General features: G+C 43.2%; 1 protein-coding gene across 7 annotated transcripts in view; it reads right to left on the bottom strand.

Moving 5' to 3' along the window:
- Nucleotides 1-27,191, bottom strand: part of LOC128881340 (protein-tyrosine sulfotransferase) — a 154,468-nt gene that overhangs the window by 22,727 nt on the left and 104,550 nt on the right. For 4 of the 7 annotated variants that reach the window (XM_054132284.1, XM_054132283.1, XM_054132288.1 and 1 more), the window contains one exon: nt 11,221-11,277. The exons of the other annotated variants lie outside the window; for them this stretch is intronic. The gene's annotated coding sequence lies outside the window, so the exon portion shown is untranslated. The remainder of the gene's footprint in view (nt 1-11,220; nt 11,278-27,191) is intronic. 7 annotated transcript variants of the gene reach the window in all.

Below are 27,191 nucleotides of genomic sequence, written 5' to 3'. Positions count from 1 at the left end.
ACAGCTTGGTTCCAACATTTTGTTTTTACTCTACTTTTAAAAGTTGCACGATTTTCTATCGAGAAGGAATGGTAACAAAGAATTAATTTCTACGCCTAGTAATAATCATACTTTCGATACAAATTTCATTAAGATAATCCACGTAAATTCGATGCTTCATGTATAGTAGAGGGCGATCAACTACTCGAAAATCTCTTACGAGTTCAACGCCGCCCCCAGCAACGAAAATAAAAAAAACCGAGAAATTAATTACTACGCTCTCCCTTTGTTTGACTTCTTTTCAAACACGCACTCCGCTATGGTCTTTTACTCGTTTACAAGTTTGTCGACAAACTAAACGTCGGAATGTCGCGTTACGTGTTTGCTTTACAACACAACGGGGCGCCAACGTTTCGTTTCGCCCCGGCGATTTCTGCGAAAAGCGAGTTGCGGGAGCCGATGGGAGCGTTTTTTGCGATGATAACTCGTCGGAGACACGTGTAATTGAAGGCTGACGAAAAAAAGAGACCGGAGAACCATTCGAACGTGGTAACAGGAGATTGCCTTTCTTTCTTTTTTTTTTTTTAAATTGAAGACCCAGTTGTTCATTTTTGGTGAGCTTCTAAAACGTTTAGAAGACATAGCATACTGTGTATCTAAAAACATGAATTCGCATAAAAGTCTAGCTACGATAAATCAAATTAATTCAGCAATAACGAGTACTCGAACAAAAGTTTGAGAAGGGACTCGAATGACCCCAGGAGTTGACCTCGCCCAGGGGTCATCCGTAAGTTAACAGGAAAAATGAAGTTCGTGGAAGCAAGAGGAAGTTTTCCTAATAATAAAGCGAATCCAGCAAAGATGGCGGAAACGGTTAAACGAGCGCCTGGATTGTTCTTTATGGGAATCATTTCAACCGTACTGGACGAAGAATTTTAATTCTGAAACTCGTCCTGTGTACAGGGCGTGGCCGTGTCCCTGTGAAATGGAAATCCAGAGGGAGTGGGGAGGGGTTCCTTTTATTGCGACAGCAATGATTTCACCCAGCGATATTGCGTCCTCCGCAAAGGCTTAATCCGTTCGGTTTACTATCAACGTCGGGAAGAACTTTTCGCGAGTAGATTGCAAACCGCTTACCCCGAGTGACCGACCAGCCATTTATATCAGTGTCTGCGATCGTTTGAAAGTTGGATCTCGCGGGAGAACTTCGTGCTGTTTCAGTTTTCCATTCCACTCGCGATCATCCCAGCTTCCCACACGTTGCGCACAAACGGAAAAACGACCGATGTTGGAAATTTGTTTCTTTAGGGTAAAGAACGCGAGACGAGTGACCGAAACTTCTTTTGTTGATCGATATGGTTGCGGAGGTGGTGCGTGATTTTTTTTCAAGAGGATTTAGAAAATGCGAAGGTAGTGCCCGCAGAAGTTGTAGAATCGCGGTATTCCTGGGGAATGGGAAGGGGTCAAACGGGAAAGCAAAGATTCCCCGCGATTACAGAGACCCGATCCGTTGACACGCATTTTCGCGAGCGTAAATTGTCGCTTCCCCGAAAACGGGAGTGTTGGCCTCGTTTTCACCTCGTTTCCATTCCCAGCGGGTTGCTCTTTTTCCTATCTCGTCGGAGAGGCCGCGCCAGCCCGCCTCTTTGGATGACATATCGGGCAAAACGAAAGCCCTTCTCGCGCCGGATGCATTCTCGGTGAATGAAGGCTTGATTACACGAATCTCAGAGAAGATTCGAGGGCTGGCACTTATACGGGATACTCGTGCGAACGCCGGAAGCGAAAAAGAATCTACAGAGAGAAAAGGGGCGGAGGTGTGGGTGGGGGATTGAGATTAGACTCGAAGAAAAGGGAATTCTCGTTAGCGATACGTTTGCACGAAGCGCTCTTTACTCTCTCTTCAGGATAAAGTGCAAGTCGTTTCCTGATGCTCGACCAAAGCGTAAAGGTTATTAAAGCAATCGTTGCGTTTTCGGTGCCGTCAATGGATGTCGTGCGCGTCGCTGACATGTATCATCTTGGCTGAATTTCTTCCGTTTTACTTTTTAATGTTCATTTTCGCTCGAGACGAGGAACGAGACGGAGGTATTAGCGGCATTCGAGCCGATAGGGACGTCCATTGTCGGAGATTCGAACGACGATTTACCGGCACGCGAAAGTGACACGCAACTGAGGAAGAGTCGGAATGAATAGCATTGTTCTTGTTCTTTTCGTCGTCGTGCAAGCGCGTCATTTACATCAGTTATAGCGCTGGTTCGCTTCGTCTGCTCCTCTGTTCTGGTCGACTGCGAAACGTGACCGTATTTCTACGACTCTTTTCCTTCCTCCGTGGAAAACGTTGCCTTTATTCTTGAACCCGTTAAATAATTGCAAATATCGCGAGACACCCAGCGATGGTTTGCGGTGAAAGACCGAGAGGAAATAATTTCCACCTTTTTATCAACGTTGCGAGTATCTTTGCGTCTCTTGGCATTCGTTGTACCTTGTTTCTTCTACTCTGCGACCCGTGAAAATATTTTTCCGCGTTACAGCGTACAAGGGTGGGTCAAGCGAAATCGCCGCGAGCTGTTTTCTACCGAGACATCTTTAATTCTTTTTCCAAATTGAATGGGGCAACAGGGGCTAATTATTTGACTAGTTTTTCCGAGGATTTTTATCTAGTTGAAAATATCGTCCGCGCTTTTACCTCCACGTATGGCTTAGGAACTCGTCGCGCAAGAAGCGACGAGCGAAACAGGTGGCGGTAAATAAAAAGCGACAACTTGTTCGTCTTCGTTGGCCAACTCTGCTCAAGTGTGTTCTCTCGCTGAAAACGCCTAACTTGTTTCAGACTTGGCCGGCTAACATTCAGTGGGATTTCCTTCTCCATTTTTGTTCGTTCGGTAACGCGTAACTCCTCGAACCTTGGCTTCTGTTTTTATCTTTTGCGACGAACGATATTGCACTCCACTTTTTCGCTTCTCCACCAGCTGAAATTTTACTCGCTCGAATGGTATTGAATATACCGGAGGACGTATCGCTATCGGTTCAAATTTATCTTCTTCTTTCATGGTTTTTGCATTTTTGCACGATCCAACCTGGCCTTAGGCTAAAAGTGCACGATAAAATTTAGCGCGAAATCGATATGCTTTCTACTCGCAATGCCACTTTTCACACGAAAGAATTCAATTACGTCGCCTTCTTTCTATCAACGGATTTTTGATTCGAGGTCATTTGGCTTCTCGACCACGCGTTGTTCAACGTATCGCGGCCCGATATCCGACGCGGTAATCTGTTTCGGTTAATAATTCAGAGGCACGAAACGTTTAACAATAGCAATTATGCATGGTAATACGTAAACGCGGCACGTGTTTGCACAATATCGTGATTAACGTTAAATTACAAGTAACTCGCTCTACGAGCATTCGAATTCGCATTGGGCCGTGTTTGGTATGCGTTTATGGGATGTTTGACTTGCTGGCGATCCTGTACATTCGATGATTACATTTATTATTTCGATCCTTTATATTTATACCGTGACCGTTTACGAAGCTCCCAAGTGCGATGTATACTTAAATAAGTGTACATAAACATGTTTTAACGAGTACGAAAATTCTTTAGTAAATTTGCACAAGTACAGAAAAAATATTCTTTGCTAATTTGATACAGGACTACCTGTAAATGTAATAAAAGTACCTGTAATAAAAGATACACAGAGTACAATGTACCACCTCGTCGTCGATTACATATTCTATACAATGTAGATTCGGTCCTCTGGACGCATTCTAATTACAAAAACCACGCGAATGTATTCATCTCCAAGGTTCGCCCGTCTTATTCTTGGCTTTTCCACTCGTTTCTCTTCGTCGAGGCACGAAGAGCGCGCGAAAAACACACGCGCGTCCGGGCAAATTGGAATTCCAGAGGGATAACCGGGTTTCCGCTCTATTCGCTTCCCTCTTTTCGGTGCATATTCCGCCGCCCACCTCCCGGGGCCGTGGAGGGTTGAAACTTGGTGAAAAGAGGAAGAGGGAACGGCGTCGTCTCCTAGGCTCGGCTTGCCACGCGGTTAACCGTCGGGAACGACGAGCATCGATGGAGCGCTAAGCTTTTACGACGATTCCGTCTGACATTAAGTTTCCGACGGATTATTATTCGCCGCCACTCGCGATTATGGTTATTTTTATTTTTATTATCATTAAGATTGGCGTCGTTCGCGATCCTTTACGAGAACCTCGTCGATCATCGTTGCGACGCTTTTACGAGGCGAACGTTTCCACCAGTTGATGCTTCGGTGATTAATCTTTCGATTAAGTGGCGCGCACAGGTGGATATTTTTTTTCAAATTTTGGTTTAGATGAGGTAATTCATAGACTTTGTCTTTTTTTTTTTCTTATATGCATGAATAGGCACGGTTTGCACTATTTTTCACGATAATTTGTTTGCTTCGATGATTAATCCTTTGACCCAGAGTGACCTTCATCGGTGTCCATTTTACAAAATTTTGTTTTATCGGATTCGACTCGTAGGCTTTGCTTTTCGTACACGCGAATATGCACGATTTGCAGTATTTTCACATTCGTCGCGAAATTTCCAATCATTCGTTTATTTACCGTTCCACATAACTTATCAGAATGAAAAGAGTAGCGCGAATTTGTACAGAAATATTTTCTTCACGAAGAAAATCAATAACGAAAATCACGCGTATAATAAAATACCATGCTCGCTGCGTTGGAAATATCCTGGATTAATCTCCAATCGGGGAGTGAATTTAAAAGTGTGGATAGGAAGCATTTATTCGCGAAGAATCGAGCGATACGGATCGACTGAAACGAGCCGAACGCAAACAGCTTTCGTCGAAGTATGTTTGCATCTGGATCATATGAATTTATCGGGGGTCCAATCCGTAGCAACGGGATTAAAATTGCGGGTGTTCGAATCGACGGTGCGACGGTTTATTTTAATCACGCGCCGAAACTGATTTTCCGTGTTGTCCTGGTTTTTTTCTTCCTGTTTTTCTTTCGTCTTTTTTTGTTTTTATAGAATCGCTCGTATCGACCACGTCGAAAAACGCTATCCAAAACCGACAGCCGTCAGAGGAAACGCGTCGGTTTTTGAACAACCCTCGCGTCGCGTATTCTCATTTTAATTGGTGATTGTTATTTGAATTGAGTTACCGCCAGCTTATACGCGTTTCCATCGCCGAATAACAAGTGAACTCGGAAACGTTGAACGGCGTGCGGGCCTCTTTGAAGCGTGTCTATTGTTTTAAATTCGTACCAACAGCCAACAGTCACCACGCGACTGAAACAGCCGGCGAATGAATAAAACACACAAAAGTTAGATACCCAGAGATATTCAATAACTTATTTTGGATTTCACGCGGAAAGTTACAGAATCCATGTTGACTATTATCTACAAAAAGGGTGTTTCATCCAGAAAAAGATCCAAATTTGATAAATATATAGATATAAACGTGATTAAATTCAAAAAACAATATAAGATACTTGGAATCTCCGCAAACCTAGCGTTGATTAAACCTGAGAAGCTTCCCTTATCAAGTAAAAAAGTTCCCACGGATCACCAATTCGATTTTTCCTCTCCAACGGATTCTCCTTTCTCACGAATGACCAATCTCGATCATCCTTTCCTTTCTTGCCAATTCGTGCGCGAGGAAGGAGGTTGGGAATAATCGAAACGAAAAATACAAACCTCCTTCCTGTTCCTGGTCGGTTTTCGATTCCCTCCAGTGATCGTTTCGCGATACGCGGTCTAAACGGGAAGCGGAGACGTGAGGCGGCGCTTCTTAACCGGAAATCGTCCAACGAAGACGATTGCGGAGGACTTGTAGCGCTGGATAACGGATAATAGAATCTCCGCGGTAAGATGAGTTCTTCGTCGGATACTTCAGGATATTAGAAACGTGCGTGGATTGCAGACCCGCTGGTCTGGGTGACAAGAACCGGAAATGGGCATGGGTAACCGATACACCGAGTCCATCGAGAGGACCGAGACGGACGGCGAAAGGGAGATTTAACGATCCTCGAAAAGATAGAAAAATTTAATAACGAAAATTGTATTCAATCTATCATACAATAGAAAATACAATGACACTCGTAAATAATCGTTGCTTCTCGTTGAGGTTTCTTGGAACACACAGACGAATTCCACTCAAAAGTAGATGTCGAAAAATAGCTTTATTCGTGTTCCTGGTATTCTTATTCCAGTCGTAGCCGTCAGTTTGGAGACAAAGCACGATTCCCAAGCGGCGTGGCAGAGGGAAAAATCGATTTCACGCCATTGTTTGGTGGTCGAACGTATTACACGAGCGCGTTAAGGTTCATCAGCGCGGAATCGATTGGAGCGTGGGCGTTGTTCGAAATTATGCAAGTTCCCCGGGATTTTTGAGCGCGACCGTACCGGCTTCACGGTGTTAAAAACGCCGGGATAATACCATTAACGAATAATAATCGGATCAGCGAGGAGAAATGCCCGGGTGGGCAGATATTAAAATCACACGATAAATCGCAGAGTGCCGGAGATGAAACGCAACGAATCGGAGAAACGGGCACGAATGTACAATTACGGCGCTCCGCGTTAATGAAATCGCATCGAGACGACGAATACGAGGCGTTAATTAAACAACCTAACTCCCCCGTGTTGTATCGTTAAACGAGGGATCTAATTTCTTGTGCAAATCGAAAAAGAAACGTGTTTAACGTAGAGCGAATCGTCTGAACGGAACATTCTCGAATTGGTACTCGACGGATCAACGTTATATCGGCGTGTTAAATTTATTGCATCTCGAATTATGCAAATTTCTGACCAGCGATCGTTCGTTGCTATCAGCGCACGCGTCAGGGCTGACAATGCGGCTGGTGGCTGTGAACGATGAGGCACATTTTTGATCGAATGGTGCAGGTGATCGTGGCATGCACAAATATAGTTTAATTAAGCTTCCGAGTCATTAATAACGAACCCTCTGGGTTTGTACTTCTGTACATTTAATCCGAGTTAGAAAAATATATAAAATTTCGCGAATAAAATACATATCACACTGCGTGGAATGTGACGTACGTTCATTTGAATTTCAAATCTTTACGTGTATCTGTAAAAATACTTTCAAAGCACAATCGAAACGTGGTAGAATGAATTTAATTTCAAATTAATGAATATAATTATATTCACCGACATTATAGACTTTTGACATACCTTAACGACTGGACAGCCCATCCACGATTAAAGAGAATTGTCGTTAGGTACGTAAAACATTGTTTCATTGTTCGTAGAACACTCAGCTTCGCAAGCTGCTTACGTTTCACGTTTGTAACGAGATGTTGCTTTTGTGCGTCGCGAAATTTACAAGCTGCCTCGAACGGGAGGGGTTGCTAATTCAACTAACCCAGGCTTTTACGTTAAATCGTCTGAAAAATAAATCGTCGTTAGCGTCTTGTTTTCCTTTTGTCAGGACTATTTGATGCGGCCTTTGGCTTCGTGCGTTGCTCAAGAAAAAACGAAAAAGGGAGGGCAAAATATAAGCTAGATAAAATGCGAGGCCGCGTATACGTTTTACATCTACGCGAGGTAAAAGCAGGATCGCGAGCATAAAGAAGGATGGCTCGCTTAAAGCGCCGCGGCTAACGACGTTTGTATCCATTCCGAGAAGGATTATACAATATTTCCTTCTACCCGTTTTTTTACGACTCGTTTTACCAGAAAGATGAATCTTCGCACAAAGGATGCGTCGATAAACTTTGCCCTGTTAAGTATTTCCATAGGTTGCGTAGGTTTCTATAGTCTTCTTCCTTTCATACATTTATGCACTCGTGAAATTATTTTTAGTCGTTGAATGTGCATCGCCATTCTTTCCAGTTTTCGTTTCTATTCTATTTTTCTTTCATCCTACAATTAAACATCTTCCCCCGTTGCGTATTTTTAATCGATTTAAACAAAAATTATTTTTCGCAAATTTAAATTAAACAAGAAAAACAGGAACACCGGGGATTTATTCGATATGTTTGTTTGAGCAAAAGTTAGGTTTCATATTTAAGCGTGAAACGTAATTTCAGTTTATAATTCAGGCTGTACTTTCCGTGGAACAAATAACGCATCAAAAGCGGTTTATCGTCTGTTTGTTGGCGGGAGTTTTGGGTTTAGATGTGAATTCTGCCAGTCTCTGAGCGAAACTAATCCGTAAGTTTAATATTGAATTAAAACCGTGGGAAGCGTCGATCACTGGGCCACCGCTGGTTTACCCTATGCAGGCGCTTTTCAGAACGTCGACGAAGCCGAGCGCTGTTTAAAGTATAAAGTATCGCTCGAAATAACGTCGCCTGAGTGTCAATTTTCGTACGCTTGGGCGATATGCGTCGATCTTTTTCTCCGCGTTACAGGGTAGTACTGTAGGGCCGCGGTATTATTCAGCACTTTTTCGATCGAGGTACACGTTTGGATGGAGTTCCAAATATAAAAACAAAGATCGTCAGTCGAACCTCCGGAAGGGTGAAAAATGTGTTCGAACGAATCTATCCTAGTAATTACCAAATATACATATCGATAATTGCAAACATTGCGTGCATTGCCGGGGCGTATCGGGAGAACGTTGTTGCAATCGTTCGTTGAAGTTTTTCGTGGAAAACGCGGTTGTAATCGTGGCAAATTTACCGGTCAGCGAAAATGTTTGTATTGAGAATATTAAACAAGCACGGAATTGCGGTTCGTCGAAAAATTGCTGTTGCCCGGAGAGCGAGAAACGCGAAACGTTGAATAAATAGCGGAAACTTTCGAATCGAAACAACGAACGAAAGTGCTGTTATGCATTTCTCTCTCTCGGCCAATATTCCGCGGAATCGAATAATTACAGCCCAATTAACCACGAGTCGGGCATATTTAAATGGAAATTATGTCTTTATGATTGCGGTACAACGGAAATGGTTTGCTTCGTGTTACTTTCAATCTGCTGGTGAAAATGGATTCGTTATTGCTGGGCACTTTTTTCGCTGAATACAGAAAGATATAAAGTTGAAGCTGTAAATACAAGAGTATGTCATTATGGGGTGCGATGATTTCTAGAAACTTGAGACGAGTTTCTATGTTGATATTAATTTATCGTATACTTTATAAATCCAATCTTGCATTTGCAATTCCAACTCCGTATTATATGATTATATTCGTTCTGAAGATGCCTCTCGTTTCTCTTATAGAAACTTCTCCATTTATATTTATATCAGAGGTACTTTCAGATATTCTCTTCTTTTCTTCAGGCTCTCGACAATAAGGTTAAGTGGAGTGTCTATAAGTAGTCGAAGTTCACGAACAGTTCCACCACATAACACCGTGCAATATTCCCAAGTTCATAAATTAGACGTAATTTCAGTAAAATTATAGCAAGTGCCCATTTACATGCTCGTCGCGTCTTCGTACCGATTCTCCTTTCGGCTTTCCTTTCTTTCCCATTCACCTTCATCGAAAAGCGATCGTTCCTCGACCAGGTGTGCTCGTTTCGCCGTTGATATTTTCACGTGGCGCGGAAACCCCCGAAAAAATGAGGGGAGCGTTTCGGAATAGAAACAAGGGGCGGATGGTCCGAGGTCGGGTCAATTTTTCAATACCGCGACTGGCAAATATCGACTGTCGATTCTCTTTTTCCTCGTATCATTCCGACCAACGGTCCGTGCTCCCTTTTCTCGTATCGAGGCCCGACGTTGCGCGTCCCTTTGTGCGTCACGTCGATCCGATTGTTTCGAACGGAATAAAAAAAAAAAAAAAAAAAAGAACAGCCTGGAAAAAGGGAAAGATTGTCGCACAAAGCGACGAGTAATTAGAACATCCGCGATATTCGACCGTCGTTTTCACCGTATCTGTCGAACAATATGAAACATACGGGGAACAGAGTCGATGGAAAATTTGTTCAGGGAAATGTTTCCCTAATGGATTCGATCACTTGTTTTATTAACCCTTTGCACTCGAGCGGTGATTCTCGATCACCGGTAGGTCCGAAGTGTTGATAAAATGATTGTCGGTGAGGCAAAGGTGACCTGATCTCAATCTAAGCTTAGCATTCGTGGGAATAGAATACTAAGGAAGCATGTAGAGACGTGTGAAGTAATTCTTCAGAGAAAAAAAGATTAGGTTCGTTCTCTTATCGCGAGGAGTGTGAAATCAAAATTCAACAGTATTTTACAACGAAAACCATTGTAATTCGAGAAGGGAACTCGTCTCTGGAAAGTTCTGTGTCAAGTGCCTTTCGTGCCAACGATCCCACATAATAATTGGTTACTCTTGACAAGTGGCTAATCAATATTTCACGAACGGAAAACAAATTTTCTCCCTCCGGTTTCGTCGAGTGTCGAAGCTCGCGCATTGAAATCGTCGAATTGATTGGAGTTAAAATGTCCTCAGCTGCCCTCAATTTATAAATGTAATATTTTATTGGTGGACTTGATGATTTTTTTGTGAAATTGATACACATGTGATTGAAAGGATGGGTCGAAGGTAGTTTACAATAGAATCGGTGCTCTTACGGTACCATGCGGTATCGATGTCGAACAGAATTAATTCTAGTTGCATCGATATCGAAACTTGATATCGAGTATCTGAGATTTCAATACGTTTCGGTAGTTTCCTCTAATTGCAAGGGAATCGAATAGCTCGAGTATCACGAATGTGTATCGTATCAGTTTTGTCAGTCAACACGCGTTCTCGAAGAGGATCGATTCATTTGTATACTATAACACGTACAGTTCCCTTTGAATTCGCTGTTGCTGCCATCGACAAATTAAATTTATTCAAACCGTTGGACTGTATTATACAATTATGATTTCTGCCAATACAGACATAAATTGCTTCTCCAATGAATAGATTAAAAACGAAGAATGGTTTCTGTTATCTTTCTATCGAATACGCGAAAGTAAAACAAGGCTAACAGCATTTTCCGAGGTCAAAATACATTTTCCAGCGTAAGTCGGCTCGATAACGACCAGAATCGTTTACCTTACCGGATATCGAGTTCTCCTCTGTCAAGAACGCTCATTGGTTGCCAGTTATCGGGCCGAGAAAACCGATCGAGTCGAGTGGATCGGAGTTCCCGTCGGCAAATAAAATTAAGAACAAAGTTCGGGCAAGTTGCATCGCGTTCGCTGATTGGAGTTTCGCGCCGAGTAATCCGCTCAAATCGATCCGGATCCGTTCGTCGAACGAACGGGATGATCGATCGTTTAATTTTCGTTATATTCGAAATTCGTATCGATAACCACTCACGTCAGTCGCGTTGATCACCGCCGGAAATTGTCAGATTATTTTGGGACCGAACTGGATCTGAAACAGGAAGAGAATTTGACATTTAAACGGGGTATCGGTCCTTGCTTCGTGCCAGGGTAAATTTGATAAATAACTTGGGTCACGAGTACGCTGTTTTAGAAATGTGACCTCTCTTAGAAATCCTTTTATATAATAATTATTATTTTATAACAATATAATAAATATAGATATAGATTGCGAAGGAAGTATGAGTTGGTTAGCATCCTAGCTCGAAAGCTCGAGGACTGTTAAGGCTCGACGTGCGTATCGATTAACCGTTAGTTAAACATCCAGGGCTTATGAAGGCCTATCGGGTTGTCGGTTTAATCGAGGACGATTCATTTCCTGTCGAATCAGGAAACGGGAAGGCAGCGCGTGCTGGCCATATATCAGACCAATAGTAAACGCAGCTGCGAAACAGACACGACGGTCGACAGTAGAACTGACTCGTATCTGGTCGGACGGCACCGTGAACGGGCGGACTATGCTTACACTAACGTTGCATCGATGAATACCCCAAGAACCATTACGAGGGAAGAAGATTAATCAGTTCTGGATTATTGCGTGAATTTTATTCCATGTTTGTAAGTAAACAATAAAAAAGTAATGCAGAAGCCACGACTACTTGGATCTTTCTTTCTCTCGTCCATTTCCGTTCTGTCTTCGGATCGGTATCGACTTCAACGAGCGAGAACATTTCTGACGGTTGTTCCCCTGCGTGGAAATTGTTCCGGGAACATTTCACCGGAAGCGATATTTCTTCGCGGCGCGATACACCTCGCGTATCTATTTGCCTCTGTTTACCCGACGGAACCAAAGACACTTTTATTCACTTTCTCCCGTCTGTGATTTATCGAGTCCATTCTCGGAGCAAAGGTGAGCGCAGCAGAGTGTACCCGTGCTCCGTCAAACGAAGCAAACGTTCTCGGGGGTTTCTCTCCCCGTCCAATACACGCAGATAAGGGAAGTGGAAACCAAATACGAGGGAAATACTCGACGGACTAATAAAAGGCCGAGGAAACAGCGTTGGGAAACAAAATGATTCGTGTTACGTGTAGCCACGGGGCGACGTGTTCCTCGAAGGGTCTCTCTTTAATTCGAAACGCAAGCACCTGTTCAACTACATATAAGTGGTACCCTTCGTGTAGGTGATACCTCCTTCGTTAAAATAATTCCTGGCCAATGGCTACTGTGACGTAAAATTTATAAAAATTTTCCAAAAAAGAATTTGATTTGGAATCTTTTTTTTTAATAAAATTGGTATCACCTAATCCTCCTTTAGCGAGATTAAAAGAATTTTTCATTAACATTGTTCATTTTTTGTCTGTTCAGGTAATTCCGCCCATATCTGCAATATCCGGACAACATTTCAGCAGAAATGTCTGGTCGAAATTGCCCTGTCAACATGCTGTTTGCTGATAATATACGAGGTGGTCGGAGACACCCACGCACCAGGTACTGCTCTATTTTCCCTTCAAATTTAACCTAGCATTTATTACGTTTAATCCATCCCCTTTAAGAATCCAATATACATCCAATGACAGACTCTTCCGCGAGATAATTTCAATAAAAATTCTCGAAAAGTGGCCTAACAAACAACGAAAAATAATAACGACGCAGTGTCGCTAGTGTTCTCGTTCGAGTATCAATTCCCTTTCAATTTAAAGAGATACTTCCCAGGAAAACCCTGCCAGCCAGAAGATATATAAACCAACAAGAACGTACGCCAGCTCGAGAAGTTTTCCAGCGACACTTTGAGAGGCGGTGTCCCGCGAAATCGTAGGGGGTAAATCCGCGCGTGACCGCGGGCGTTCGAATACTTTTCCAGAATACATCCACGACGAGGAAAACGGGATAACAGAATGCACGGAGGGGGACAGGCTCGCGAGAAGTCTGTCGCGCGAATTCCTTCCACTGGAAACTTTCGAGCGTAAATCCGCCCTCCACACGGAGGGGATAAGCGGCACGCCTAATCCGCGACGTCGCCGAGGATTTAGTATGTTCTCCGACGCGCGATCGAGTCGAGAACCCTGCTCTCGGGCGCAATTCAGTATTTATCAGAATTTTTAAAAAAAAAGTTATTTCGTAATTGGTTAGGTTTCCGTGTCATACGGTAGCATTATTGTTATTAAAACGGGTGTATTCATGGAATGCAATTAACTTGAGAATTGTTCAGATGGTGTTTGTAGGGGAGGAATGCATCCGTTGAATCGAAGAAAAATTAATTAAACGAATCCATAAAAATTCTCTCCATACCTTCGAGGGTGCTTCGCTCTTTCAACGCGAATATCAACCGGTATAGAAAAAGAGGACGTGTGCTATTTGTCTCTATTCGACGTAGCTACATAAAAATCGAAACGTTCAAGTGAGCGATGGTCCCCGTCGGTCAGGTTAGGTACTCCACGTCGCTCTGCCGTGAATGTAAAACATTTACGAGGCGTACAATTGACGGGGGCGAATAGGATGTTAGAGGGAACGGTATGAATCTCCAGCGACGGGAAGTTCTTTGGAAAAGGGAGGCTCGGGCTTGGAATAACCGTGGATCGGAGTCTCGTCGAACGGAAATAAACGCGTGGCGGAGGGACGAAACGAGGACAGGAAGAAGAGCGACGGTTTGCTGGAAATTTATGTCCCCCGGAATCCGTAACGGTTCGCGTTGCTCGCTGTTTACCCGAAAAACTTCTCCATCCGCGTGTTGCCAGTGAATCTCTCGGCCGCGACAGACGTAAGCGCGATGACGTCCTGATACGAGGTGGAACATAAAAGCACGAACCACGAAGCGTCGATTCTCTTATTGCGAATTAATCCTTCCATAGCAGCGATAATTCTTGACGACTTTCTAAAGTTGTATATCGAATTCTGTTTTTTTTTTTGTAATTTGTTTATTAGAGATTTATTCGTACATCTTCTCAGCCTTTTGTATACTTTTGGGAAAATCTTTGTAAGTTTCACTAGGATTCTTACAACTTTTACATCGATCGAAAACCTCAACGTGTCACAATAAAATGTATTTCACTCGATTTCCACGTTTCCATCAGTAAAATGTCCAATTTTATCAGTGAAAGATGAAACGCGGATTTTCTTGGCGTCGGGACGTTCGCTGTCGATCGAAATGGTTCGCAGCACCTGTCTCGACTTGGCTCGAACGAAAAACAAAACGCCGCCGATGTCTGAACGAAAATAACGTTGATTTCCATTCTGACACGGCAGATTTAATTATCGCTGCCTAAGCCGGCGTAGAATTGTTGGAGAGTCGATTGGGTTTCTCTCTCGCGTTTCACTCGGATCCTGCGCCGCCGCGCTTCCATTTAAATTCAATGCTTAAATCGCGTAATTAGAGGGAAAATACCCGCGCGGTATTCCTCAACGGCGGACGAACAACAATCCGGGATGTAATAAGTTCCGAATTAGCGAGGCGATTACACCTCGAGCGTTATTGATCTCTTTACGGTTCCTTTTTGTAGGCTGAACATCGTCATTCTGTTAGTGGTATTTCCTTTAACCCTTTACCGCGTCAATTCTATTAAATAGAAAAAAGGTAAACACGATTCGATACTGTCTCAAGTTGAGATCGCTTTTTTGGAAATAGAATTATTCGAGAACTTGTGTGAATTGAAATTGGCAAAATAAAGGATAACATAAGAAACTATATATTCAACAATTGCCAAGTGTGGTAAAAACCACAGTTTTTCCCACGACTCGATAGCGAAGCGCAATCTCAAGGTATCGTTCCACATGAAATGAAATTTGAAATCCAACCACCGTTAGCTGGGGATAAGAACACTTGGCGGTCGCAATAAAGATTTCGCCGGAAGGATATCCGGGGAGGAAAGTAAAATTTGTCGAGCCGGGAGATTCAAGGGGCACCGTTCCAACTCTCGTTATTAAGGTGGCCCTTTATTTGACAAAATAAGCCCGATCTATCGCTCCGACGAACTGCTACTCTATCGATTTCGCGTCTATCGAGGATTTCAATGTTTTATGGGGGAAAGACGAGACTCGGGAGAACACGGAGGATATCTAGCGTGCGTATGTCGAAATAGTTCCCATAAATAGGGATTCCGACTCGTTGATCCTGTCGGACTCCTATGCACTTCCGGTTCCCGTTGCGTTTCGACGAACTTCCCGTGCGAAACGCGGCTTTTATTAAGATTACCGGACAATCAGATGGAATTTTCTCACGTGTCTCGAGGTTTCATTTAAAATTCAAGCATTCGGGTACCCCTATCTTGCTCGTTTTAGAGATATTCTGTTTGTTGTAGTTTCAGCTTTAGCCACAGTCACGTGGAATATTGTGTCTGGGAATCCAAAAATCATGCTAGCTCTTATCTTTTTTTTTTTTTTTAACCGGTAAATGCCTTTAAAGAGCCGTATCAGTAACCCCATTAAGTTTCAAATCTCCACCTCGAACAGTTGTCTCTCTAAAAAATTCTCAAGACGTTCCAGTTTTCTCCATCTTCTTTTCCATAAGAATTGCGCTCGAGGAAAGATATTCCAAAGCTCAATTTGCTCAATAAAAAAAAAAGTCCAATCTAGCCCCGGTTAAACAGATAACGCCCATCCGACTACGATTTCGCACTACCAGGCTCGATTTCCCGAGCGTAAACACGCGATAACTTCGAACGACCATTTTTCATTCGGGGCGGTGGCGTCGCGACGGAAAAGCAATTTTGGGCGAGGCAATGTTGGTCTCGACCGCGAAATCACGGCGATAACTGATTAATTATAACGACGAAACGCGCACGCGAACCGAGCTCGTCCCTTTTATCGGTTTTACGCGTTACCGCGAATCGTTGACAGGCGTAGTCGAGGGGTTATTAACGCTCGCGCAATTTTCATTCCCAAGCTAGTCAACGAAAACGTTCCCGTAGACGACGTTCGCGCCGTTCGCGGCAATGATTCATAATTCATTGTTTATTCACGCGGAAACGGAACCACTTGTCCTCAGGATTCAGGATTTATTCAGCCCGAAAGAGGATCCTGGGCGACGGTCGTCGGGTCCTCGTCGCGGAAAACGCTTAATTCGCGAGCTCACGGTTTTCCTCGAGACTTTTTCCTGGCCGGGCAAGGTAGCTGAATTTAATTAAGAACTTCACGAGCGCGCAGGCAAAAAGAAAAGCGCGCCTCGCCGCAGCGAGCCGCGTCGCCCCTTTCGTCGCCGTAATATTACCCCGTTTCACTCGTTCGCGCCAGGGCCGCATCGGAGAACCATTCTCTTACGAAGGATCAATTTTAAATTCAATTCGGTGAGAGGAAAGGGACAGGGAGAAGACTCCGTAACGCGAGCTTTCATTTAGAGTCACTTGAATATGGGAATTTGATTGTCAATAAATTGTCAAATTGATTGTCAAAAATTGAAATAAATGCAGAATTTCACAAAGAAAAGGAAACAGAAAGTATTAACAAAGTTGTAAAATACGCTGGCCGTTTGATTTAATTACGGATGACTTGTACAGTCTGCTTTAGATTTGAAACCGACCAGTGTACGAAAAGAGCTACTCTTTTTTCTTCACATATTTGCCCGTTTTACCAAAGAAGAATATCAAATTTTCATTCATGGTTAAACACGTAAACTTCTGCTTTTCTAATAATTTCAATATTGCCAAAACTGTCTCCTTTTCGTGCGAATAGTGCAATTTTAGGGTTAACCCCTGAGAAAGCTGCAATCCCTGGAGCACAATCCGACCCTGGCTTCCACCTTTACCTTTGCGTTTCGACTTTTTCTCCTTCTTCCCGCGTTCTCATCCCAACGTCGCCCCATCGAGGTGGGGACGAGCAATTTTGTGGCTCAAAGGAATTCCTGCACTCCCCAGGATCTCCTTTGACCGAAATGTCTTCGATCATTGTGACGAGTTTCGAGGGTTTCGTGCGGCTGCAAAGGGCTCTTAGGTTCGTTCCAACGTTCTCGGGTTTACACCTTCGGCGGTCCTGGGTTTCATTCATCTGTTGATTGCGTCGATTTTCTTCTTGGAGGGTACGGGAGGACACACTTAAAAGTTTCTTTCTGCAGCTCGTACAAATGCTGGCGAATTAAATTCTTTCTTTTTAGGACTGTCGGATACTTTACATTCTTTCGATGAAGATAAAGTAACGTATAGATGAATTTAAAAATAATGTTCATTGTATTTTAGAGGTGTAGTATTTAAAAACAAGTAAAAGGAAAAATAGAAGATCCATGTTGACGAAAATTATTCAGAGCAAGGGGTTCCCAGGGACTTCACGATATCGGATTTCGCCGTGGCGACAAAAATGTTCGCCGCCGAGAGAAACTGATTTTCCGTCCGTGCCGTCGACGTTCCCCGACTTTTGCTAAATTGCTCGAAGCGTTTGCGTAATTTAAAATTAACGCGAGGAGACAGCCACTTGTAATCTCCTTTGAGCGACAACGACACGAACTTCTCGAGCGGAGAAGGTGTCAAGAACGCCGGAGAAAGATGAATCGCTTTCTATTCTGTAATAACGCGGCGTCATCTGGCTCCCGCAAAATGGGAATAAAAACGTCGATGTCCTACTCGTCAATTCGCCCTTGTATAAACTAACGAATACCTGAATCCCAAGTGTCAAATCGAGGGTGAGGAAAACAGTGTGGAAAAAAGTGTAATCGTTCGAACGATTACATTCATAATTATTACAAAAGGTGTAACGAGGACATTAGAAAACATTTTAATTTGCCCTCAGGGGCTGCAGCTGTGCTTGGTAGCAGCTAAAAGAACCAACCCTCTCCCTAACAACTCACCTCATCCTAATTTATCCTTGACTATTTCCTTCCTTAGTATAAACGACACTACCCTTTAAACTCGAGTAAACTGCCGATTCGAGGATCCCCCCAAATAAGAAACGTCACCCCCCGATGATTCGCGGAAGTCGCAGTCTCTTGCCCCCATTCAAACAAAGGAAACGAAGTTCTCTCTCCCCTTTCTTCGCCCGTGGATCTGCATCCAAGAGTAATCAACTAGTCAAACAAGAGCATCGGGCTCCATCATTCTCAAATTAACATCCACGACCCAGTTCGACCAGCGCGGAGAGGCTCGAAACCTCGATATAGATCCTTGGGAAGGGGGGTAGCCGTGATAGAAACCGTGGAAATAAGGGTGAGGCTCGAAGGAGAAGGCTTTAAACAGGCGGCATCCCCCGGCTGGTGTCGTTAATGAATAATTCAGACGATGATTTGCATGAACCAGTGCAAACGTCGGACTTCATTTCAGTTTTGGGACGGCTGTACTAATGGCTTGGTTTTTGCGCTTCGTCGACGGCGTGTCGCGCGTCGCGGGGCTTAAAACGAGCTTCCAGGCGGACTTTATTGCCTGGCTGCCGCGGCCAGATACGTGTCTGCGGTCGGGACCGACTCATCCGAGATGAAATGAATAAATAAGTCGTGGAAATGGGGCTGTTTCAGACGCTGGAAATCACGGGGAGCTCGAGAGCTTTCTTTCAAGCCTCCAATTCGGATTGAAATGACGATATCGCTGAACTATGGATCTCATATGGATCTCTTGTCTCGTATTTAGAGACCCCTCGGGAGTCTAATTTTCCGAAGGCAAATATTTTCAAGTCCAATATGTCACTCGAAAAATTGTACCCTCCAGTCACCTATGCATTTCAAACAATATTCGTGTTCCTCGGGCTGCGACGTCCCCGTATGCATAGATATAAATTGAAAATAGCAAGATTAGCATTTGAGACAGGTTTTTCGGGACATTCGACCTCTTTGTGCGGGGGAATTCAATCCGCCGGAATGGGAGTCCGTGGTGTTTTAAAATATTCAAGCACACGCTGGGACAGACGGAAACGTCGCATGGTTTCCAGCTAGGGGGAAGAGTGATCATGATTCTTTTGAAAGCCTCTCGAGCAGGCGTTCTTTGTTAGATTTGTCATCGTAAACAAGAACGACGCGGCTTGAACGCCATCCTTGGTCCATTTTCCATGAAGTATGCATCGCGTTCGACAAACGAGTTAATCCGTGTCCTTCCTCTTGCGATAGATGCCATATTTTCCCCGTGTGCGGTCCATCAGCGGCGGTTTTCGTTTGCTATCAATAGTTGATGAACCAAGGCAGCTGCGGCGGTTCCCATTTTTCAGATAGAAAACTGTTCACTCGAAATGAATTTTTTAAAACGAAAGGAAACTCTGGTAATGGTCTATCGCGGCGTTTCCCATCGCGAACTCGTGAAATTAATCAGTTTTCGTACGAAACAAACTAATTTTATACTTAGAGCCCATGAGTTTTCTTCTCTGTAAATAGTTTTCAGTTCTAAGTCGCCGCACCACTTTCGTTTACTATTCGCTGTACGTCTTATCGCTATTTTCTGAACGTTCCGTCTTATAAATACAACGTTCGTCATCCACTTGAAGTTTCTGTTCCTAAAGTTTACTCAGTCTTTCGTTATTATACATAGATTCACCATGAATTATGCATTTAATTTAATCCTGAAGGGGTCCTTATGTAAAGTTGAAACGTAGAATGAATAGTAAACGTTGTATTTAGGAAAAGAGTTTTTCATCCACGTAGCGTATGTACCAGGGCTAATTTATTTCGTATTTGTTACAAATTTGCTCCTGATAGCTCCTCTGCATTTTAATAACGTACGTTAATTATATTCTTACTCCTGGTTCTTCGACGAATATTCAACAAACTCCGTCTCATTTTGCAGCCGACGTTTACTCGTCGTTCTCCGCGATCACCTTTCCTTAGGCTACCCTTCCCGGACCCAGTCGCACCTGTTGAGCTTATTAACAAAGTGGCCTTTCGGCGGGAGACGCGCCCTTCAAATTTCGAGCTGATTCGCGTTCCTCGAGCTTTTCCTCGCTCCTTTAGTCTCCGCTAGATCGGTCTCGGGAAAATTTGGAATTCTTATCGAGCGAGCTTCCCTACGAGCTATAGCTATGGCTCGTAGCCATTAATGCCAGGCCATGTTTTTTTTTTTTTTAAGGATATAATGAGTTTCGGTATTAGATCTATTCTCCAGAGTACTGAATTAGAAAAATATCGGGCCCTTCTTATAGTCGATTCGAAGAAAAATAGTTTTTTTTCTATAAAGTAACAATCACCTATAGATCAAACTTTCAGCCAAAAGTGGACACGCTTTACACTTCATTAATTTGATCATATAATCAGAAATTAATTGAAACCAGGTAATTGAAGCTAGTCGATAATTCAATCGGAAATATTCATGACTGATTATTAACTCGGACGTTGAAATATAAATTTCATTGGCTCGGGACACCGTCTCGTTATCGATTAACTCATTTTACAAGCCGGTTGAAAATGTCGGCGCGCGAAAGCTTTGTAGCTTATTAGAATTACGAGCGGGGATGACGTGAAAGCGAATCAGAAGATGGCGGGTGGGTTGAAGACTATCGAGCCACGTACACGCGTGAATTTGCTGGGCTTTTGTGTCGACGTTCATTCCCAGCAACAGCTGAGGCAAGTCGATGCAGGGATTTAATTAGAGAAGTCGGACGAGAAGGATCTCTTTGATGGAAATGCTCGCTGTTTAGTCTGACGCGTAAACTCGACGGCTCTGTTTCTCTTTCACCCCCCCCCCCCCCCCCCACCCGCGTCTACGATTCCGCCAAGTTCTGCTCGTGACGCTAACAATAATCTCAGCTCATCCCGAAAATCGCGATCCGAGCTCGTCTAATGGTAAAACGCAAACGTTACATTCGTTGGAAACGTTTTGGATCGCCTTAAGATATTTCTGTCGAAAGTGGTGAGCCGAGAGGTGGGGTGGGGGCGGGTGTGTGGAGACTGCAATAACGCAAAGTTTGGAGATGGAAAGTTTCGGGTTATACGCGAACGCTAAGCTTCCGTTAAATTCCAAATGTTCTCTGTTATGTTCCATGCGCGGCGCGAAGCAACGCGGGGTTAATATCCGTGAAAATCGCAGAAATCGGGTGGAAATTAGCGAGAATATTCGAAAGCCCGGGTCTGGCCGGGTGTATTGTGGTCGACGACGCGGTTAAACGAATCTCGCGACAAGCGATTTCGAGCATTAGCCCCGACGAGGGAAAAAGAACAACCGCCTGGATGCGTTTCGTTCGAACGGAAATACAGGGAACGCGGGCGATACGTTGAAAGGAACTTGAAAATATTCGGTACGCATTTCGAAACTTGCATTCGTTGGATCGTAATTCCAGCCAAAAATTATTTCCAGTACGGCGATCCTCGGGGGATGGAGCTGAAATATTGAATGGAAAAAGTTGAATAAACGGGAATTATTTTCGACGATGAAAAGAATTATCTTTCTTACTTGTTTACTGTTTCGTTATGATTGCTTTGTGTTATAAAAGGAATTTTTTTTATTAAAAAATAGTAGTAATCTCACTGATTGTCGAAATAATTCCGCAGAAGAGAAGTACCTTTCAATTTGCAAAATTGACTTTTGAAATGGCGCGGTATCAGAGTGAAGTTTTGTTGAAAAATCCTGACGGCAAACAAAACGGGGGGGAGGGGGAGGGGGCAGCGAAATCGATCGACGCGATTCTTGGGGAAAGGATTTAATTGGCCGTTAAGCGACCGTTCGCTTCGACTCGATAGGACACTCTCCTCGTCCAATTAACGTTAATTACATTTAACTGCGATAATAACGATGTACGCGCGGTGATCTTCGTCGAAAGTATCGAGTTCCGTCTGCTCGACAAAAGGGACGCGTATATCGAGTGTTCTCTAGGAAAGACAAGGTTACCAAATCGTCGAGTGAACTTTGCGAACGATTACTTCTAATTAACACTTGCTAACCGTACGCGTTTGCATAAACTACGCGCAATAACATGGCTTGATTTAGACATCTGTAGCACTTGCTACATTTTTTAAATAATACTAATCGTGTCTGCGTGGAAGTGAATTTAAATTCTGTCGCAGTATTAAAAATTCTTTGTCTAATAATCAACTAAACGGTAAACAAATATTCACCTTATATTCGAGACAAAAATCCAAATTTATTATTCGATAACCACACAGTTGAAAACGTACACGCACAAAACACATTCAAAACGGGGCAAACAGAAGTCCGTCCCGTTTACATCCAAGCCAAATGAGAAAAAAATATCAACAAAACTGAAAAGGAATAACATAAACAAACGAATATCTTAAAGGTCCACTGATCACGCATTCCTTTGGCGCGCCGTGGACCGAATGCAAATTCTCGTCACAGAAATTGGTAATTATCCCGGAAAGCCTGATCAAAGTGTGCCCCTCGTCGAAATTATAACGATTGCATAAAACTTTGCATAAAACACGGTTCCTGAAGCGATATCGTATAAAAGCGACCGACTGCGCCGCGAAGGTTCGCGCCAGCGATGGAGATCGCTTTAATTCATTCGGTTTCTGGTTAATCCTCGGCGTACAGGTGCCTTTACCGTGAGGTCTGCATAATGCATACACATTCCTGTCACGTGTCGCTAGTGTCAAAGCACGGGGCAATGTCATCGCGTCACCTGGAGCGTTAACAAAATTCCCGTCGAAACGTATCGACGATCGCGCTAGAAAGTGGTCGCAACGTTAAACAAAGTGCGACGCGCCCGCCGATATTCATTCATTCGTTACAGGGAAATTCGTTTGATGCGCGTGAACCTCGACGAATGAGCAAACTCACCGAGATCGGTAGACAGGAACGTTCCAAACAATTTATTTTTATGCGTTCAATTGTAGCTTTCAGTGGTCTTCTGGTTTTAAGAGCGATACAAAGATTAGGTAGTGTTTAGGTCAGTTGTTTTTGTCGTATAAGTACAATAAGGTGAATATTTAAAGATTCATTTTATACATAGAATGTATTTCAACAATTTGTTATAATAATCAATTAATTATAATTATCGAGTATTATAATTGGTTGGCCTTTATTCAGTTTTCCTTTGAAGACCAACAAGGTGTTTAATTATCCCGAATCACATCCTAATAGTAATTCATTTCATTAAAAATTCATTCAAAAATTATCACCTTATTCTACTTAACAAAATTCGGTTATGCCTGTCAACGCAAGTAAAATAAAACGTAGCCTAGAATCACTGCAATTTTTATTCATCACTCGGAACTTGTATCCACGTAAGAACTTTGTCCATCTTTGATCGACAAGTCGAAGATGTAAGGGTACAATGGGAATGTTTGGCCATGGCGAGAGTTCGTAACGTTTGCGTAATGGTTTAACCAACCAATGAATATCAACACTTGCGCAAACACGGCAAATATCATTTCGCCATGGAGTTTGCCGCTGGTACATTATCGTCCAAAGTCAACAATGTTTTAACGCGGTATGTTTGCCAGCCGCTACGCGAGATCGATCGAATGCTAACTAATTAACGGACCTCGCCGGTGTCCCAGCGATTCCGGACAATGGCAGGAGCAATTAGGGTAGGCTTTGTTCGCGAACAATATCCTGTTGCCGCTTCCACGGAATACGGGGTAATACCGTCGTCGTTTGGCTGGAACTGCCGCTGTATCTTTTCCTGATTCAGCGAAAATACACCCCCGCGTCTTGAATTAATTTTATTTAATACTAACGCGCTCGTTTACTCGAACGTTTGGCCATTTCACAGGTAGACAGGTTTTGATTCTATTTTTAACACAGGAAAGCTTTAGAGAAAGTAACCTTTGATGAACAAATATCTCACTAGAATGTACGTAATAGTGATACCAGTAGAAACGGTTAGCCATAGTCATAACGGTCACGCGCCGAGCAATTTTCGGAATTCATTTTCTCGAGAACAAAGTCTCCTATGCGAAAACTTTATTCTACGTTTTTCGTTCATTTTTTCACATAGAATTACCACATTGTCGCTACAGTTGCACATAATCTTTGCACCACGCAGAATTGCGGCTCCAAATCCAGCTATATTTACTGCTCGCAAAAACGGTGTTCCCTATTGTCGGTCGGTTCGTTTGACAGAGTTCTCTTGCGACAGAAGCCAATATCGTCGAGAATCAACAACAAATCGATCGCGGGGAAAACCGGTGTCCGACAGAGAGGTTAGAACACTTAACGGATAGGGCAAGCTTCATCAAAGTCGAGAGCGGCTAGCCGGGGAATGTTTCCTTGCCAGCGCTGCAGAGTGCACATGACAAGTGTTAATATCTGGCGAGGGGGGTCGAAATTTTCACCGGAAGCCAGGCATAAATCCTGCCGCGTGCTCGGGACGGTCTATTGTTTTTGCCGTTTCGCTTGCACGCCCTGGAAAGGCTCGCGTTAAGCGTTCCAAACGATATCCTGCGCTTCGACCTTGCGTCGATATCGCGAAGAATTTAATCTCGCGTAAAACGGAGACGAAAGTCGCTAATATTCATTATGAATTTGCTAATAACGGTGCATAGTGCTTCCAACGAAATGAAATTTGCCCGATCCATCGAATAAAGTATATTTTTAGATCAATTTTTTTGCTATTCTCTTTGAAAAAGGACACTCACCCCGCGTAGATAGGTGTTAACAAGATTGCATATCCCTGTAAACTCGATTTAAATAGGTTAGGTCTGAAAGGGGAAAGTTTCTGATTGAAAACGAGACGGCACACTCGAATCGAGCATTTCGAGTACTGAACTCTGCGGTTAGTGCCGTCGCTAAATTCCTTGTAAATAAATGGGCTGACCATGTTCGAATGCCTCTATATCGCAGGAATTTATATTGTACGAATTCCAGGATACTAATATACCTGATGTAAAGGAGGGACCAAATGACCCGCGCATATTTTAAACGAGTTCCAGTGAGAGACACGTAACGTTTCCAGAGTAACGATAATCTAATTTGTACGGCTGTGGGTCCATATTTGTCTTGACACTCGAATTTTAAACAGGAGGGTTAGATTGGCTCTCATAGGATTTCTATCGCGACAGGCAGAAAACGAGGAAGTTCTAGAAACGTTGAGGCCTAAACATTTTTCGCAGGACTTGCGGTAATCGAAAGAATTTTCGAGCGATTGCCTTTTTCAGGAGCGTGCGACCACGCCCTTTTCGCGTACTTTGAAACGCCCTCACGCCTCGGGTGAAAGAGCTCCACGCCACACTTTTATGTAATCGTTTGCCACCCCCCCATCGTTTGTTAGAAACCTGTTCCTTGCTTGCTCCAAATCGCGCGATATTTTCTTTTTATTTTTAAATTCAGAAACTTCAATTCAGTTAGCGAATCATCTTCTTCTACGTACGATGTCTATCATTAATTCCACTTATTTTAATTTCTTGTTACGAATAAATGACTGGGTCAGGTCTAGAAAGTTCGTGGCAATTTTTAAGAAAAATTCAAAGGGCAACCAAACTATATCCGTTACACCTTCCAAATATTTCCTACAGATTCTCCTTCGTTTAATCTCGAGATTCCCTGTTCAAACATTTTTCCAACATTTTTTTACGGATCGCCTTCGATCGCTGAGTGCTTCCAAGTCTACGAACGACCCCTTCGGAGGAGAATTATAAAATGTCTTCAACTAGCCGTAAGTTTCCCCGGCTCTCTCGGCGAAAAGTCATTCACCAGATTCCACGTCCACAATTCCCGTGCGCGAAGGTTCAGTTTTCCGAATCGGGGTCGGTAAAAATTTCAAGGGTTACGGCTGTTGGATCTCGAGAGTCGCGTTAGCGAGCTCGACTCTAATTTTTCTTGCTCCGGCAAGGGCGCGATAAAAGAAGCCGGAGAGAGAAAGATTCCGCCCACTGTCCCTTCCCGGTTCTAATATTCTTTCAACGTTCGCGTGGATGTAGTAAAGGAACACTGGAGGGAGGATCGCTCCGGGTATAATGAACAGTTTCATTGGATATTCCTTGGAAACTCTTATTCCTTCCCAGAGGAATAATTAATCGAGGACGAAAATTTGTGAGCGTCGTTCCGTTCTACGGTGACAAATGCGAATATCGATCGGTTAATCGTTCGATTATGAAGAGTAATTTTTCTTGGGTAATGGGAAGCATTCGGTTCGCTTCGTTTGGATCCTTGACACCTGGATGGTTTTTCTATCTCCAGGAGATAGAATCGGATAGAATTTTTGTTCAAGATTTAAATTTACACATTTTAATACAAAAGAAAGCTTTATTTTACGCTACAAGTATCGAACTTGTGAATTAATTTGTTTGGTATATTTTATTTCTATAGATTTGCCATACCTTGTCCACTTTTAAATATATCTCAAAAAATCAGTTTATATATTAAGTTCATCACTCGTAGCATAAAATTAAGCTTCGTTTTGCGTCAAAATATGTATTTAAATCTTTAGAAAAAATTCTTGAATTTCGACTACGACCCTTGTCCACGGGGAAAGAGGAATCTATTTCATAATGAAACGTTTCGATTATTTTGGTGAAAGTGATTCGATCCAACATCTCTAGAATTACTTTTCTTCTCCTTTATTTTTTTTTCTTTATTCGTGGTGTTTTGTCCTAGTTGCGTCGTTCGTCTATTGTCTTCGCGAATCCTTTGATGTGTTCCTCGCTGGGGATACGCGTTACGCGAGAGCAATTTCGGAACAATTCCAGACGAGTATCGATAACGGGCAGAGAATGGGCGGGATATAAAGACGACACGCGTATGCGCGTAAATATACACGGGGGGAAGTCCTCCTTGACGTGCATTCGCCGTCTGCGAAGGGAAACTCTGGACGCACGAGGAGTTCATCGCGTGGCTCCGGAATATCCGTTCGACGATCATAAATTTCGCGACGTGGCGTATTAACCGCGAACAGGCTGAAATTTTTATGCGAAACTTCCCCGACTCGGTGCGCCCGACTTCCGATCGATAGGTGAAAAATATTCTCGGAACACAGACCTCGCCAGAAGTGTGCTTACGTAATAGGAAACTTCGTGCCGTTAGGCGAACGCGAGAGGCATCGACGGGCAAACGAAAAAGTGTATCTCTTTGCATTTTTAACGTGCACGAACAGGCCCTATCGTTACCAGGCGGACAGTATTTGTTCGCGAAGATGGGAAAATGTTGAATATTTTATCACTTGAATTTTCAAATATT

This window comes from Hylaeus volcanicus, chromosome 8 (assembly GCF_026283585.1).
Source record: "Hylaeus volcanicus isolate JK05 chromosome 8, UHH_iyHylVolc1.0_haploid, whole genome shotgun sequence".
Lineage (NCBI taxonomy): Eukaryota > Metazoa > Arthropoda > Insecta > Hymenoptera > Colletidae > Hylaeus > Hylaeus volcanicus.
This window is presented reverse-complemented; position numbering and strand designations above follow the sequence as displayed.